This window comes from Garra rufa, unplaced genomic scaffold, assembly GCF_049309525.1.
Source record: "Garra rufa unplaced genomic scaffold, GarRuf1.0 hap1_unplaced_007, whole genome shotgun sequence".
In the NCBI taxonomy this organism is placed as follows: Eukaryota; Metazoa; Chordata; class Actinopteri; order Cypriniformes; family Cyprinidae; genus Garra; species Garra rufa.
The window spans coordinates 508,458-520,957 of NW_027394282.1; the positions used below are offsets into that span (position 1 = coordinate 508,458).

At 37.4% G+C, this 12,500-nt stretch overlaps 9 non-coding genes across 9 annotated transcripts; all 9 read left to right on the top strand.

Moving 5' to 3' along the window:
* The first annotated feature begins 678 nt into the window (after nt 1-678).
* LOC141313586 (5S ribosomal RNA) lies at nt 679-797 on the top strand. Its single transcript, XR_012349658.1, has one exon. It is a non-coding gene; the product is annotated as a 5S ribosomal RNA (ribosomal RNA).
* Nucleotides 798-1,599: 802 nt separating this feature from the next.
* LOC141313773 (5S ribosomal RNA) lies at nt 1,600-1,718 on the top strand. Its single transcript, XR_012349845.1, has one exon. It is a non-coding gene; the product is annotated as a 5S ribosomal RNA (ribosomal RNA).
* Nucleotides 1,719-2,519: 801 nt separating this feature from the next.
* LOC141313587 (5S ribosomal RNA) lies at nt 2,520-2,638 on the top strand. Its single transcript, XR_012349659.1, has one exon. It is a non-coding gene; the product is annotated as a 5S ribosomal RNA (ribosomal RNA).
* Nucleotides 2,639-2,722: 84 nt separating this feature from the next.
* On the top strand, nt 2,723-2,841 carry LOC141313589 (5S ribosomal RNA). The gene has a single exon (XR_012349660.1). It is a non-coding gene; the product is annotated as a 5S ribosomal RNA (ribosomal RNA).
* Nucleotides 2,842-3,641: 800 nt separating this feature from the next.
* Nucleotides 3,642-3,760, top strand: LOC141313870 (5S ribosomal RNA). Its single transcript, XR_012349941.1, has one exon. It is a non-coding gene; the product is annotated as a 5S ribosomal RNA (ribosomal RNA).
* Nucleotides 3,761-3,844: 84 nt separating this feature from the next.
* LOC141313688 (5S ribosomal RNA) lies at nt 3,845-3,963 on the top strand. The gene has a single exon (XR_012349759.1). It is a non-coding gene; the product is annotated as a 5S ribosomal RNA (ribosomal RNA).
* An 801-nt stretch (nt 3,964-4,764) lies between these two features.
* On the top strand, nt 4,765-4,883 carry LOC141313590 (5S ribosomal RNA). Its single transcript, XR_012349661.1, has one exon. It is a non-coding gene; the product is annotated as a 5S ribosomal RNA (ribosomal RNA).
* Nucleotides 4,884-5,684: 801 nt separating this feature from the next.
* Nucleotides 5,685-5,803, top strand: LOC141313907 (5S ribosomal RNA). Its single transcript, XR_012349979.1, has one exon. It is a non-coding gene; the product is annotated as a 5S ribosomal RNA (ribosomal RNA).
* An 801-nt stretch (nt 5,804-6,604) lies between these two features.
* On the top strand, nt 6,605-6,723 carry LOC141313642 (5S ribosomal RNA). The gene has a single exon (XR_012349714.1). It is a non-coding gene; the product is annotated as a 5S ribosomal RNA (ribosomal RNA).
* The last annotated feature ends 5,777 nt before the right edge of the window (nt 6,724-12,500 follow it).

Here is a 12,500-nt window from a genome sequence, read left to right on the forward strand (position 1 = left end):
CATTTTATTACTCTTAACATTTTAAGTGTATGTGTCTTTAATAAATGGATGGTTGGCCTGTCATGTGACTAGACACATGACAGGAAGCAGGAAGTACAACTGTATAAGAGAGCAGCATGACAAACAAAGGACAGTCACCAAACTGTTGGATTGAGGAGTTGCTAATTTTAGAGCTCACCTTTCCATTCACCACCTGCAAACTTTGGATTACACTTTCTGTGGATTGTATATACACTGGTGGACACTCACATTGGACTTATCAACACACTGGGGTTCTTGGACTGTTTTTAGGGTATGGACAAATGAACTGTATTCTTTTAACAGAGTTTACCTGTTTTTAGGGTATGGACAAATGAACTGTATTCTTTTAACAGAGTTTACCTAGTTTTATCGTGTTGTTTTAAAGTCTTTTATGTGAACCTTGTAAATACACCAAATCTATTTAAACCAATTTTCTTTTATGTCTCAATCTTTTAACCACTAGTCATCTCTCACAGTTAAATCTGACCCCATTTTAGTCTTGTAACTCGGCTGATAAGGCCGATTGTTACACTTTTATGGGAGACCGCCTGGGAATACCAGGTGCTGTAAGCTTTTGCCTTTTCTTCACTATTTATATAATATGCTGGCTTTTACGGAGGCTGATCTTTAAATAGCCCACTTTTTGGAGCAGCCCTCGCTTATGGCCATACCGCGCTGAGAGCGCCCGATCTCGTCTGATCTCGGAAGCTAAGCAGCGTCGGGCCTGGTTAGTACTTGGATGGGAGACCGCCTGGGAATACCAGGTGCTGTAAGCTTTTGCCTTTTCTTCACTATTTATATAATATGCTGGCTTTTAGAAAGACGTGTTTTACCGCTCTATTTATTACAATCATTTACATGTATTATAGAGTTTTAAGTGTTTTACATGTTTTTTTAGGCCATTTTATTACTCTTAACATTTTAAGTGTATGTGTCTTTAATAAATGGATGGTTGGCCTGTCATATGACTAGACACATGACAGGAAGCAGGAAGTACAACTGTATAAGAGAGCAGCATGACAAACAAAGGACAGTCACCAAACTGTTGGATTGAGGAGTTGCTAATTTTAGAGCTCACCTTTCCATTCACCACCTGCAAACTTTGGATTACACTTTCTGTGGATTGTATATACACTGGTGGACACTCACATTGGACTTATCAACACACTGGGCTTCTTGGACTGTTTTTAGGGTATGGACAAATGAACTGTATTCTTTTAACAGAGTTTACCTGTTTTTAGGGTATGGACAAATGAACTGTATTCTTTTAACAGAGTTTACCTAGTTTTATCGTGTTGTTTTAAAGTCTTTTATGTGAACCTTGTAAATACACCAAATCTATTTAAACCAATTTTCTTTTATGTCTCATTCTTTTAACCACTAGTCATCTCTCACAGTTAAATCTGACCCCATTTTAGTCTTGTAACTCGGCTGATAAGGCCGATTGTTACACTTTTATGGGAGACCGCCTGGGAATACCAGGTGCTGTAAGCTTTTGCCTTTTCTTCACTATTTATATAATATGCTGGCTTTTACGGAGGCTGATCTTTAATTAGCCCACTTTTTGGAGCAGCCCTCGCTTATGGCCATACCGCGCTGAGAGCGCCCGATCTCGTCTGATCTCGGAAGCTAAACACCGTCGGGCCTGGTTAGTACTTGGATGGGAGACCGCCTGGGAATACCAGGTGCTGTAAGCTTTTGCCTTTTCTTCACTATTTATATAATATGCTGGCTTTTAGAAAGACGTGTTTTACCGCTCTATTTATTACAATCATTTACATGTATTATAGAGTTTTAAGTGTTTTACATGTTTTTTAGGCCATTTTATTACTCTTAACATTTTAAGTGTATGTGTCTTTAATAAATGGATGGTTGGCCTGTCATATGACTAGACACATGACAGGAAGCAGGAAGTACAACTGTATAAGAGAGCAGCATGACAAACAAAGGACAGTCACCAAACTGTTGGATTGAGGAGTTGCTAATTTTAGAGCTCACCTTTCCATTCACCACCTGCAAACTTTGGATTACACTTTCTGTGGATTGTATATACACTGGTGGACACTCACATTGGACTTATCAACACACTGGGGTTCTTGGACTGTTTTTAGGGTATGGACAAATGAACTGTATTCTTTTAACAGAGTTTACCTGTTTTTAGGGTATGGTCAAATGAACTGTATTCTTTTAACAGAGTTTACCTAGTTTTATCGTGTTGTTTTAAAGTCTTTTATGTGAACCTTGTAAATACACCAAATCTATTTAAACCAATTTTCTTTTATGTCTCATTCTTTTAACCACTAGTCATCTCTCACAGTTAAATCTGACCCCATTTTAGTCTTGTAACTCGGCTGATAAGGCCGATTGTTACACTTTTATGGGAGACCGCCTGGGAATACCAGGTGCTGTAAGCTTTTGCCTTTTCTTCACTATTTATATAATATGCTGGCTTTTACGGAGGCTGATCTTTAAATAGCCCACTTTTTGGAGCAGCCCTCGCTTATGGCCATACCGCGCTGAGAGCGCCCGATCTCGTCTGATCTCGGAAGCTAAGCAGCGTCGGGCCTGGTTAGTACTTGGATGGGAGACCGCCTGGGAATACCAGGTGCTGTAAGCTTTTGCCTTTTCTTCACTATTTATATAATATGCTGGCTTTTACGGAGGCTGATCTTTAAATAGCCCACTTTTTGGAGCAGCCCTCGCTTATGGCCATACCGCGCTGAGAGCGCCCGATCTCGTCTGATCTCGGAAGCTAAGCAGCGTCGGGCCTGGTTAGTACTTGGATGGGAGACCGCCTGGGAATACCAGGTGCTGTAAGCTTTTGCCTTTTCTTCACTATTTATATAATATGCTGGCTTTTAGAAAGACGTGTTTTACCGCTCTATTTATTACAATCATTTACATCTATTATAGAGTTTTAAGTGTTTTACATGTTTTTTAGGCCATTTTATTACTCTTAACATTTTAAGTGTATGTGTCTTTAATAAATGGATGGTTGGCCTGTCATGTGACTAGACACATGACAGGAAGCAGGAAGTACAACTGTATAAGAGAGCAGCATGACAAACAAAGGACAGTCACCAAACTGTTGGATTGAGGAGTTGCTAATTTTAGAGCTCACCTTTCATTCACCACCTGCAAACTTTGGATTACACTTTCTGTGGATTGTATATACACTGGTGGACACTCACATTGGACTTATCAACACACTGGGGTTCTTGGACTGTTTTTAGGGTATGGACAAATGAACTGTATTCTTTTAACAGAGTTTTCCTGTTTTTAGGGTATGGACAAATGACCTGTATTCTTTTAACAGAGTTTACCTAGTTTTATCGTGTTGTTTTAAAGTCTTTTATGTGAACCTTGTAAATACACCAAATCTATTTAAACCAATTTTCTTTTATGTCTCATTCTTTTAACCACTAGTCATCTCTCACAGTTAAATCTGACCCCATTTTAGTCTTGTAACTCGGCTGATAAGGCCGATTGTTACACTTTTATGGGAGACCGCCCGGGAATACCAGGTGCTGTAAGCTTTTGCCTTTTCTTCACTATTTATATAATATGCTGGCTTTTACAGAGGCTGATCTTTAAATAGCCCACTTTTTGGAGCAGCCCTCGCTTATGGCCATACCGCGCTGAGAGCGCCCGATCTCGTCTCATCTCGGAAGCTAAGCAGCGTCGGGCCTGGTTAGTACTTGGATGGGAGACCGCCTGGGAATACCAGGTGCTGTAAGCTTTTGCCTTTTCTTCACTATTTATATAATATGCTGGCTTTTACGGAGGCTGATCTTTAAATAGCCCACTTTTTGGAGCAGCCCTTGCTTATGGCCATACCGCGCTGAGAGCGCCCGATCTCGTCTGATCTCGGAAGCTAAGCAGCGTCGGGCCTGGTTAGTACTTGGATGGGAGACCGCCTCGGAATACCAGGTGCTGTAAGCTTTTGCCTTTTCTTCACTATTTATATAATATGCTGGCTTTTAGAAAGACGTGTTTTACCGCTCTATTTATTACAATCATTTACATGTATTATAGAGTTTTAAGTGTTTTACATGTTTTTTAGGCCATTTTATTACTCTTAACATTTTAAGTGTATGTGTCTTTAATAAATGGATGGTTGGCCTGTCATGTGACTAGACACATGACAGGAAGCAGGAAGTACAACTGTATAAGAGAGCAGCATGACAAACAAAGGACAGTCACCAAACTGTTGGATTGAGGAGTTGCTAATTTTAGAGCTCACCTTTCCATTCACCACCTGCAAACTTTGGATTACACTTTCTGTGGATTGTATATACACTGGTGGACACTCACATTGGACTTATCAACACACTGGGGTTCTTGGACTGTTTTTAGGGTATGGACAAATGAACTGTATTCTTTTAACAGAGTTTACCTGTTTTTAGGGTATGGACAAATGAACTGTATTCTTTTAACAGAGTTTACCTAGTTTTATCGTGTTGTTTTAAAGTCTTTTATGTGAACCTTGTAAATACACCAAATCTATTTAAACCAATTTTCTTTTATGTCTCAATCTTTTAACCACTAGTCATCTCTCACAGTTAAATCTGACCCCATTTTAGTCTTGTAACTCGGCTGATAAGGCCGATTGTTACACTTTTATGGGAGACCGCCTGGGAATACCAGGTGCTGTAAGCTTTTGCCTTTTCTTCACTATTTATATAATATGCTGGCTTTTACGGAGGCTGATCTTTAAATAGCCCACTTTTTGGAGCAGCCCTCGCTTATGGCCATACCGCGCTGAGAGCGCCCGATCTCGTCTGATCTCGGAAGCTAAGCAGCGTCGGGCCTGGTTAGTACTTGGATGGGAGACCGCCTGGGAATACCAGGTGCTGTAAGCTTTTGCCTTTTCTTCACTATTTATATAATATGCTGGCTTTTAGAAAGACGTGTTTTACCGCTCTATTTATTACAATCATTTACATGTATTATAGAGTTTTAAGTGTTTTACATGTTTTTTAGGCCATTTTATTACTCTTAACATTTTAAGTGTATGTGTCTTTAATAAATGGATGGTTGGCCTGTCATATGACTAGACACATGACAGGAAGCAGGAAGTACAACTGTATAAGAGAGCAGCATGACAAACAAAGGACAGTCACCAAACTGTTGGATTGAGGAGTTGCTAATTTTAGAGCTCACCTTTCCATTCACCACCTGCAAACTTTGGATTACACTTTCTGTGGATTGTATATACACTGGTGGACACTCACATTGGACTTATCAACACACTGGGGTTCTTGGACTGTTTTTAGGGTATGGACAAATGAACTGTATTCTTTTAACAGAGTTTACCTGTTTTTAGGGTATGGACAAATGAACTGTATTCTTTTAACAGAGTTTACCTAGTTTTATCGTGTTGTTTTAAAGTCTTTTATGTGAACCTTGTAAATACACCAAATCTATTTAAACCAATTTTCTTTTATGTCTCATTCTTTTAACCACTAGTCATCTCTCACAGTTAAATCTGACCCCATTTTAGTCTTGTAACTCGGCTGATAAGGCCGATTGTTACACTTTTATGGGAGACCGCCTGGGAATACCAGGTGCTGTAAGCTTTTGCCTTTTCTTCACTATTTATATAATATGCTGGCTTTTACGGAGGCTGATCTTTAATTAGCCCACTTTTTGGAGCAGCCCTCGCTTATGGCCATACCGCGCTGAGAGCGCCCAATCTCGTCTGATCTCGGAAGCTAAACACCGTCGGGCCTGGTTAGTACTTGGATGGGAGACCGCCTGGGAATACCAGGTGCTGTAAGCTTTTGCCTTTTCTTCACTATTTATATAATATGCTGGCTTTTAGAAAGACGTGTTTTACCGCTCTATTTATTACAATCATTTACATGTATTATAGAGTTTTAAGTGTTTTACATGTTTTTTAGGCCATTTTATTACTCTTAACATTTTAAGTGTATGTGTCTTTAATAAATGGATGGTTGGCCTGTCATATGACTAGACACATGACAGGAAGCAGGAAGTACAACTGTATAAGAGAGCAGCATGACAAACAAAGGACAGTCACCAAACTGTTGGATTGAGGAGTTGCTAATTTTAGAGCTCACCTTTCCATTCACCACCTGCAAACTTTGGATTACACTTTCTGTGGATTGTATATACACTGGTGGACACTCACATTGGACTTATCAACACACTGGGGTTCTTGGACTGTTTTTAGGGTATGGACAAATGAACTGTATTCTTTTAACAGAGTTTACCTGTTTTTAGGGTATGGTCAAATGAACTGTATTCTTTTAACAGAGTTTACCTAGTTTTATCGTGTTGTTTTAAAGTCTTTTATGTGAACCTTGTAAATACACCAAATCTATTTAAACCAATTTTCTTTTATGTCTCATTCTTTTAACCACTAGTCATCTCTCACAGTTAAATCTGACCCCATTTTAGTCTTGTAACTCGGCTGATAAGGCCGATTGTTACACTTTTATGGGAGACCGCCTGGGAATACCAGGTGCTGTAAGCTTTTGCCTTTTCTTCACTATTTATATAATATGATGGCTTTTACGGAGGCTGATCTTTAAATAGCCCACTTTTTGGAGCAGCCCTCGCTTATGGCCATACCGCGCTGAGAGCGCCCGATCTCGTCTGATCTCGGAAGCTAAGCAGCGTCGGGCCTGTTTAGTACTTGGATGGGAGACCGCCTGGGAATACCAGGTGCTGTAAGCTTTTGCCTTTTCTTCACTATTTATATAATATGCTGGCTTTTACGGAGGCTGATCTTTAAATAGCCCACTTTTTGGAGCAGCCCTCGCTTATGGCCATACCGCGCTGAGAGCGCTAGAGAGCAACAGGAAGTGGTTGGCAGCAGTTGGGAGAGGAAGGCTCTCCTCCATTTTGTGTTTGATTTTTTTTGTTTGTTTTGTGAGTGGTTTTACTTTAAGTTAGTTTTTTTGTGTTTTTTTCAGTTATAAAACCACCTAACAGCAGCATTTTTGCTGGCTGGAGGGTGGTTAAACCTTTTTTTTCTTAACTTATTTTTCTTTAAAAAAAACGGACGGATTAATGGATTACGAAACAGAACTGGCTGGAGAGAGACGGATGGCAAACGACACTGGACTGGCAGGAGGAACACGCACGGCAATGGACACTGGACTGGCTGGAGGAACATGCACGGCAAACGAGACTGGACTGGCAGGAGGAACACGCACGGCAAACGACATTGGACTGGATAAACGACCACGAGCTACAAATGGAAAAAAACAGGAAGTAAGAGAAAAGTTTGTTGAGCGACAATATTTAAAGGAAGCTACAGTGATTGTGAATGTGGAGAATGTGATTGGGGCGAGAGCGGAGGACATTATTAAAGCTGTAACGGAACAATGTGGACATGGCAAAATTTTAGCACTAAGACCAAGACAAGGGAAAGAATACGAACTGACAATGGAAAAAGAAGAAACGTGTGAAAAACTAATTGATGGACTAAGAATAAAAGGAGTGGACTGTGAAGTAAAAAATCTACAAAACAGGGATTATGTTGTTTCCTTCATGCACCTGCCTGTCTACCTGGATGACAAAGAAATTTTAGGAAAATTGGAGGGATGGGGAGTTGATCCCATTACCAAAATTAAAAGAAGACGCTACCCGGGCACCGACATTGAAGATGGAACAAGGTTCCTTAAGGTGAGGTTCCCCAAGCAAGTGGCATCGTTGCCATATAGCACACGGCTAGAAACAGCCGAAGGGCCGCAGTACTTCCGGGTGATGCACAGCCATCAGGTGAAGACCTGTAGGCTGTGCATGAGCCCGGATCACCTGCTTAAAGAATGCCTGAATTTTGTGTGCTACAAATGTGAGGAGAGGGGACATTTTGCACGAGATTGCAATGCTGTCAGGTGCCCGGGGTGTCAGGAAGTTTTAAATAAATGTGAATGTTGGATGGAGGGAGAGGAAGGAGGAAGGGAAGAACAGGTGGACAGACAGGTGCATGAAGGAAACAACGAGGAGGAAGGACTACAACAAAAAGAAATGGAAGAAGGACCGAGCTGCAGAGAGGAAGGAGAAAGAAGAGAAGACAACATTATTAATAACGAACAAACAATGGAGCAGGACACTCAATGGACAGAGATGGAGATGTCGGACAGTTTTAATACTTTTCTGGGTGATGTGTAGAGGGATGGACATAGAAGGTTGGATCAAGTTAAAGAAACGGACAGTGAAGAGGAAATAAAGATGGACAAAATGGACAAAGACAGAGGAGGGAAAAGACAAATAAGAAGGAGAGCACTGAAGGTAAAACCAAATTTGGAAAGTGCAAGAAAAAAGATTATGACAGAGACTAACAGATTTGATGTGCTAAGGGTCCTGGAGGGAGAAAATGATGAATAATGATTTTTATGTATTTTTTTTATTTACTTTTAATGGTTTTAAGTTGTGTTGCTTTTAATGCAAGGGGTCTGATGGACATGAGGAAGTTTGAAAAAGTAAAAGAAAAATGTAAAAGGGAAGACATTGTTGCATTACAAGAAACAAACTGGAGAGAAAATGTGATGAATGATTATAAAAAGAGATGGGATGGAGGTATTTTATATAATAATGGAGATGGACGGGCTGGGAGAGGTGTGGCTTTTTTAATGAAGGACGATGTTTTTAAAGTGAGTAAAAGTGTGTATAAGGACAAGATGGGGAAATGTTTGGTAGTTGAGACAAAATATGAAGGAAGAGATTTGATTTTAGTAAATGTACATGCACCAGTGGAAGATAAGGAAAAGAAAGAGTTTTTTAATGTTTTAAGAAACATTGTAAAGAAGTATAAAGAAATAATTATGATGGGGGATTTTAACACAGTTTTTAGTAAACAGGATATGGCTGAAGGAATGGTTTTTAAAACAGATACAGGAAGAAAAGAATTAAAAGCATTAATGGATGAAAATAATATGATAGATGTGTGGAGAGAAAGAAATGAAAAGAAAAAAGAATTTTCGAGAAGACAAATAGTAGGGCAGTTTGTATGCCAAACTAGAATTGACTATGTTTTATGTACAAGAAATGTGGAGAATTTTATAGAAAATATTAAGTACAAAGAAACAAGTTTTAGCGATCATAAGATTTTATCTTTTAAGTTGGATTGGAGTCAAATGCAAAGAGGTCCGGGAGTATGGATTTTAAATACACAGATTTTAAAGAATGAAGATTATGTTTTAAAAGTGAAAGAAATTATAGAAAAAGAAAAGGAAAATGGAATGTATGAAGAGGATAAGAGAATATGGTGGGAGAGTGTAAAGTTTTTAATCAAAAAATTCTCAATCAGGTATTGTAGTGTTATTCAGAAATGCAAAAGATCCAAAGAAAGAGGAATAAAGGAAAGTTTGGAAATGGAACTGAATAAAGAATTTCAAGACATACAAAAGATAAAGGAAATGGAGGGGAAACTGAAAGAAATAGAAGAAAAGGAATATGAGGGGGCGAGGTTAAGAAGCAAAGCAAAATATGTGGTGGAGGGAGAAAAATGTACAAAGTTCTTTTTTGATCTGGAAAAAAAGAGAGGGAAAGCTGAAACGATAAAAGAAATAAGAGGGGAAAATGGGGAAATTGTAGAAGGGAATGAAAAGATTTTAAAAGAAATAAAGAATTTTTATGAGGATCTGTTTAGTGCAAGGGGGGTGGAAGAGGAGGAAAAAAAGGAACTGTTGAATCAGATAAAAGCAAAAGTAAGTGAGGAACATAAAAAAGAATGTGACCAAGAAATCAGGGAAGACGAGATTGAAAGAGCAATAAATCAACTGAATAAAAAGAAAAGTCCAGGAATAGATGGTTTGGGAACTGAATTTTATGTTTGTTTTAAAGAAGTTTTAACAAAGATTTTAAATGAGGTTTTTAAAGAATTTTTTGAAAAGGAAGAGATTAATGAAAGAACAAGGATGGGGTTAATGAAATTGATATATAAAAGGAAAGGAGAAAAAGTAGATCTAAAAAACTACAGACCAATCACGATGTTGAATACAGATCTTAAGATTTTAGCGAAGGTTTTAGCAAACAGATTAAAGGAAGTAATGCCAAGTATAATTAAAACAAACCAAGCATATGGAGTCAAAGGAAGAGATATAGCCGACATAACAATGAGTATAAGGGACACGATATGGTACATGAAAGAAAAAAATGAAGAAGGATATATAATTAGTTTGGATTTTGAAAAAGCTTTTGATAGGGTTGAGCACGGGTATTTATTTGAGGTTTTAAGGAGTTTTGGGTTCGGGGAAAATTTTATTAAATGGATTGAGATTTTATATAAGGGTGCACTAACAAAGATAAAATGTAATGGGTTTTTAACAGAGTGTTTTAAAATAACAAGGTCAATAAGACAGGGTTGTCCACTCTCAGCATTATTGTACTCACTTGTTTCTGAACCCTTGGGACTGGCTATAAAACAGAATGAAAGAATAATAGGGATAGAAATTGAGGGAAATAAGGCTGAGGGGAAAGTTTTTCAATATGCTGATGACACAACAATAATTGTAAAGGGAAAAGAGAGTGTTAAAGAAGTTATGAAGTTGGTAAAAGAATATTGTAGTGGGTCTGGAAGTAAAGTAAATGAGGAGAAAACGGTATATATGAGATTTGGTAAAGCTATGGTTTTAATGGATTGTTTTAATTTTAAGGAAGTGGAAGAAATGAGGATTTTAGGAGTTGTAATGGGAAAGAATGAGAGGAAAGTAAGAGATGAAATGTGGGAGCAACTAGTAACAGATATAGAGAGAAGATTAAATTTTTGGAAATTGAGAACTTTAAACTTGAAGGGGAAGGTTTTAATATTGAATGTTTTAATGGTTTCTAAACTTTGGTATGTTTTATATGTTTCTGAAATACCTTTATGGACAGAACGGAGGTTGAAGAAATGTTTTCTTGACTTTTTATGGGAGGGGAAACCAGCAAGGATTGCACATAATACGATTTTAGGGGCGATAGAGAAGGGGGGCTTAGGTTTAATGGATGTGGAACAGCGAAAAAATGCGTTGAGAGTAAAAATTGTTAAGAAATACCTGCAACAAGATAACAAAACTGAGTGGAAAAAAACAATGAAATACTTTTTAAACAAATGTGGGGATTTTAACATGGGGGACGGAATATTATGGATGAAAACAAAAATTTGGATGACGGAAGGATTACCCGAATTTTATAGAGAAATTTTTAGTGCCTGGGGGAATTTTTTAACGAAAATCGAGTACAATCCGCATGGAAGAGAAAACATTTTAAATCAACCTCTGTTCTTAAATAACAACATTTTAAAACAAGAGAAAGCAATATTTTTTAAAAAATGGATGGATGTGGGGATAACAAGAGTGAGAGATGTTTTGTATGAATTTAAAGAGGGTTTTTTACCGATACAATATATTGTGGATGCGATGGAGGAAGCAAAAGAAGAATACAGTAAACAAGAAATAACAAATAAATATGAAATTATTAAAAATGCAATACCCAAAGAGTGGATTAAAAGAATAGAGAGTATGGAAGGAGAGCAAACAGAGGGAATATTTTTGTGAAACTGGGGGGAAAAATGTATGATTTTAAAGAATGTACTGTAAAAATGTTTTATTGTGTTTTTAGAGATGGTGTTTTTAAAGAGCCGATTGTAAATAAGTACTGGGTGGAAAAATTCAAGGATCTAAAAGAAGAATGTATATGGAGAAACATGAGGGGGAGGTGTGTTGAAACAAAGTTAGGATGTTTGGAATATTTTATAAGGCATAAAGCGGTTTTTACTGAGTCTGTTTTAAACAAGGTGGGAATGGAACAAAATCCAATGTGTAAAGTGTGTCATGAAAAAGAAGAGGGGATTTTACATTTGTTTTTATATTGTAAAGAATTGGAGGATTTTCTAAGGAAATGTAAATGTTTAATTAAAGATGTGAGCGAAGGTTGGGATGAAAGTGTAATGGAATGGAAAAGAGTAGTGATGTTTGGTTGGGAAAAGAAGGGTCAACACAAAAAGTTTATAAATCTGTGTATAATGTTAATGAAAAGCGCAATTTGGGAAAGAAGAATTGTGGCCAAAAAAGAAAAAATGGTGTTAGAGGTTTGGACTGTTTTTAAAAGGAAAATAGAAGTATATGTGGAACAATTATATGTGTATTTTAAAAGTGAAAATATGCTGAAAGCTTTTTATGATGTTTTTACACCAACAGTTTGTAATGTTTTAGAGAATTTCATGTGCAAATTGTCAGGAAGAGAAAGAGCTTTCTAAATCTTAAGTATAAAAGGCTTGATTTTCAACAAAAAATACGAGATGAGTAGATTATATTTTATCTTATTTATTTATTTATTTTTTTTTTTTTCTTTTCTTTCGTCTTTGTGTGGACAACTATATTGTATTGTTGATGTTTCTATTGGTTGAAAATTCATCTTATTGTTAATGTGTTCCTTTTGCTTTGTTGATGATAATGTGATGTATTTTTTCATGTTTATTTATTTTATGTCGTGAGACTTCTAATGTGAAGCACACATTGGAA